Raw genomic sequence first — 5,000 nt, 5'->3', positions numbered from 1 at the left:
TTTGATAACAGTAATGAAAATAATGATAGTAATATTCCTGCTGGTGCTGTTGTCGCTACTACTTTCTCTCTCTCTCTCTCTCTCTCTCTCTCTCTCTCTCTCTCTCTCTCTGATGCAATATTCACGTTATGATGCTACAATTTATAGTGGCGGTGATGGTGGTGGTTGTGGTGGTGATGATAGTGATGGTGGTGGTGTTGCGTAATTTTCCTCCTGCTGGCTAACATACAATGGTGTTCCTTGCTTCTCTCCCTCCACCCTTCCTTTCCTCCCTCCCTCTCTTTTCTCTCCCTCTTCTCCTCTTTCCTCCGTCTCTTCTTCCCTTTTACCTCCCGTGGTCTAATCGTGGGAACCTTTCATCTTCATTCCCAATCAGTTGTTGCGTCTCTCTCTCTCTCTCTCTCTCTCTCTCTCTCTCTCTCTCTCTCTCTCTCTCTCTCTCTCGCACCATCACCTATGAATTACCGTCACCATGTCACTCTCACTTCACCATCACCATCAGAGAGAGAGAGAGAGAGTCATAGCTAATCTTTCTCGCCAGTTCACTCTCAAAAATTCACTTCAAATAATGCACGAAGTCTTGTATTTTTCTTCCTTATTGTCATTATCACGTCGTCTTCATTATGTTTCCTTTCCTGGACGAGAAAAAGAAAAAGAAAACGGACTAGAAATACAGAAGTCTCCCCTGTAAGTCACACACGTGGTTGTCTTTAAACTGCATCTGAATTTAACTCTTGTTCTTTAGTGTTTTTAAGTCCATTTTTCCTTGGTTTGTATATTTGTAAGTATATTGAAGAGTAAGTTGAAGGAAAGGAGACAAAAAAAAGGGGATTAAAATGTGATATGAAAATTGGAAGAAAGAAAAAAGTTAGAGAAATTAATGAAAGTAAGAAGCGAAGGAAAGGAAAAAGGACAGAAGGAAAAAGGAAAAATAGGGGTAAGAAGAGAATAGATAAAAAAGGAAGGAAGAGAGAAGTAAAGGATAAAAGATGAATAAGGAAGAGAGAAGTAAGATGGTAAAGGAAAAGAGGAGTAAGAGAAAAGAGATGAAAAAGGAAGATACAAGTAAGAGCGAAAAAAAAAAGATGGAGATGAAATATAAGAATAAAAACAAAGAGATGAAGAAGGAAGAGAGAAACAATACTAAAGAAATAAAAAAGGAAGAGCAAAGAGATGAAGAAGGAAGAGATAAATCAGAGTAAAGAAATGAAGAAGGAAAATAAAAAAAGTAACAACAAAAAGATGAAGAAGGAAGAGAAAAGGAAGGAAATAAAGGCAGAGAAAATAAAAAAAGCAAAGAGATGAAGAAGGAAAAGATAAATCAGAGCAAGGAAATGAAGAAGGAAAAGAGAAAAATAAGAACAAACAGATGAAGAAGAAGAGAAAAGGAAGGAAATAAAGGAAAAGAAAATGAGAAAAGGAAAGAGATGAAGAGATGAAGAAGTAAGAGGCAAGAGATGAAGAAATGAACAGCGACAGGCCAGGTGGAGAGCCAATCAGTAATAAATCATGAATAAGTGGGTGATCACATAACCAGTGTTTAGTTACCTGCCCTCAAGGTGATCAGGTGAGAGTAATGAGACCAATTGTTTTCCCACAGGTAACCCATGCTCTCTCTCTCTCTCTCTCTCTCTCTCTCTCTCTCTCTCTCTCTCTCTGATTGGGGATTTTAAGTTTGTTTAATATTTTGTAGAGTTTCCAAAATCTAAGAAAAATAAGTAAAAATAGTAATGAGAGAGAGAGAGAGAGAGAGAGAGAGAGAGAGAGAGAGAGAGAGAGAGAGAGAGAGAGAGAGAGAGATACCTAATTCTTTTTGACAACTCACGGCAAAATTCTCTTTAAATGACATAGGAAAAACAGAGAGAGAGAGAGAGAGAGAGAGAGAGAGAGAGAGAGAGAGAGAGAGAGAGAGAGAACGCAGCCTGGTGTTTTGCGGGAAAGTAGAGATGACCAAGGAATCCAGCGGGGCGACATTCTACCTCCTCTCATTCGTGGTAGTGTGCAATAGCCGTGGAAAAGTACCGCTACTACTGCGACTCGAGTATTGCTGGCCATTACTCGCCATTACTCGCTAGTGTTGGCTATTGCTGCTGGCTATTGCTACGCTACTCACTGTCACGGGGAGAAATACACCGCAGTTTCGTTTTCTTTATGGTCATACGTAATGTGTGGTATTAGGCGGTATTGTGTGGGGGGACTATGATGACTGGTGGGAGGTAAAAGTCATGGTATTGTGTGGTTTTTAGTATTTTCGTTCTACTTATTTATTTTTTATTTAGTTTGTTGGGGAAAGCAGCGTTTGAATAGCCAGTTTTAATTCCGCGTTTCTTTTCTTCTATCTTCGTTTTCCTTTGCTGTGTTTCGTGAAGTTTTGTTTGTTTTCGTACTTTATGCCTCTGAAGTTTCGCCTTTTGCATTGTTTGAACAGATAAATAAAAAAAAATTATTAATAAAAAGGTCCCTAGATGGCATTATACCTTCCGGAGTAGGATTTTGAGGACAGAGGTCGCTATGTAATCCAGAACTCACGGCCTTACATCATTGCAGGTCCCAGGTAGTTGTAAATCCCGCCAATAGAGGACGTTGTGTTGAGTCCAATAACACTTGCCTCCTGTAGATGGCGGATATGAAATAGAGAAGTACCAAAAAGTTCTTAGAGCAGAGTTACGAAAAGAGACGAAGACTGAATGACTAAAACTACACAAAACTGAACAAAAGACAAGAAAAAGACAGTAGAGAAGAAAGAAGAAAACGAGACGACCTACAAAATGATATGAAACGAAATAGGTCAAGAGAAGAAGAAGAATATGCCTGTGTGTTGTCTGTGGCTTCCGAAGTGGTGCCTGTCAGTTCCCCTACGAGATTCCTGACTTTCTCTCTCTCGTAACACAACGGTGATCGCCACGTAACAAGAGGCCATCGCACCACTACGTCACAGCAGAATGCACCAGAAGAACGAGCAGCAGCAGACTTGTTGGCACGTGTAGCTATGAGTGGGCAATGAAGTGGGTAACAAGCGAGAAACAAGGTGAGAAACAGAATAGCATAAGCCCTTAGTGTTGGAGAGGCGGACAATGCTAACACAAAGGAACACGCTAGCGGTCATTCAAAGGCTGGAAGGGAACACAGCCAGTTATTTGGGAAGCACTGGTCTAAACAATGCGCTATTCCTTGAACGCCTCGCCCACCCCAGCGGCCACAACACTCACCTCGGGCACTCCACCACCAACCTCTCCCTCCTCAATCACACACACACACACACGCACATCAGACCGCTTCTAAACACACGCGCTCTTCTCCTACACTCAGCCACGCGTCTTGTTATTAGAAATGCGATATGAATTCAGATATGTGTGTGTGTGTGTGTGTGTGTGTGTGAGGTTTTTAGTTGTTTGTTTATTGTTTTTTTCAGCTGATGATTACTGCTTTTTCTGTGTGTGTTGGTGTTTTCGTCTTGGTTGTTGTTGTTGTTGTTGTTGTTGTTGTGGTGGTGGTGGCGGTGATGGTGGTGGTGGTTACTACAGAAAAGAAGAAGAAGAAGAAAAAGAAAAAAAGACGAAGAAGAAAGAAAAGAAGTAGAAAAAGAAAAAAGAAAAAGAAGAAAAAGATAAATAAAAAAACTAAAAAGAAAAGGATATAAAGATATTGAATTACAACAACAACAACAACAACAACAACAACTACTACTACAACTACTACTACTACTACTAAGACAATAACCACATTGCTACAACTGCTACTACTTGCTTTACCACCACTACCACCACCACCACCGCCACCACTTAAGAGCCGTCAAGGTGGGCAGTGGTCAGTCAGTTTCAGGAGTTCTAGTGGTCATTAAGCGAGAGGCGGCTGCTGTGAGGGTCTTGTGGGGCTCGAACAGTTAGTGGACACCTGGCTACCGTCCCTGCCAGCTACAATACACCGGACCTACTGAAATGATAGGTACTGGAGGGAAGAGTGAAGAAATGGGACTTAAAAAGGGAGTGACTTATTACAGAGAAGGGGAAAGTGATAAGTAGAGGGTGGAGAGTGAAGGAAAGGAATAGAGGTAAATTAAAGGCTGTTATTAGAAGAGAAGGAAGAATATGTGGGAGAGTTCAGGAAGGAGGGAAAGGGAAAAGAGCGGAGAGTAAATAAATGGAAAGGGAAGTGAAGGAATGACTTGTTAGTGGAGAAATGGAGAGAAGAAAAATTTATAGGAGGGGGAAGAGAGAAAAGGTTGAAATATTAGAAGAGGAGGAGGAGGAATAGAAGGAAGAGAAAAAGAAAAGAAATAAAGAAATGGGAGAAGAACGAGATAATATAAAGACTTAAAGAGAAAAAATGAAGAGAAGTAGAAGAAAATAGTAAAGAAAGAAAAGACTGGAAAGGAAACATATTTTAAAGAAGAAATAGGAAAAGAGAGAAAAAGCATTGCATATTGAAAAGGAAAGCACGAATTTCTATGTATATATGCATGTATGTATATATGTAACAGAAAAAATCAAATATTGAGAGAGGAGAAATCTGGACAGCTGGGGAAACACTGCAGAATCGAAGGGAGACCTGTAGCTTAATCTCCCACATTGAAAAGTCCTCACTAGATGGCGCTGGACACTGCCACTTTGCCACCTGCCTTACTGTGACTTCCAGAGGGACTGGTGCTGTGCTGAGTCATAAGGGAGCTATAAAACATCACACAAATTAGAGAGTGATTGATAGAAGTAGGTAGATCTCATACAGGCACTACCACGTGTTAGCCTGATGGTTTCTTGAAGTGTCTCTTAAGTTATGGTTAGCTGTGTGACTGCCAGCGACTGATTCTAAGCGGCTACCAATGACTCTTTCTGAATGGTTGACTGTTAATTATTTCATCAGTCTTGTTGCCATTCATTTGTCAGTAGTTAGAACAGAAGTCATGGTTTATTTTGTAGTAGTAGTAGTAGTAGTAGTAGTAGTGGTGGTGGTGGTGGTGGATGTTTTGACTAATTCCTTTAAAATCTTTTAGGGAACCTGCA

The sequence above is a fragment of the Portunus trituberculatus genome, chromosome 22, assembly GCF_017591435.1.
Source record: "Portunus trituberculatus isolate SZX2019 chromosome 22, ASM1759143v1, whole genome shotgun sequence".
In the NCBI taxonomy this organism is placed as follows: domain Eukaryota; kingdom Metazoa; phylum Arthropoda; class Malacostraca; order Decapoda; family Portunidae; genus Portunus; species Portunus trituberculatus.
This window is presented reverse-complemented; position numbering follows the sequence as displayed.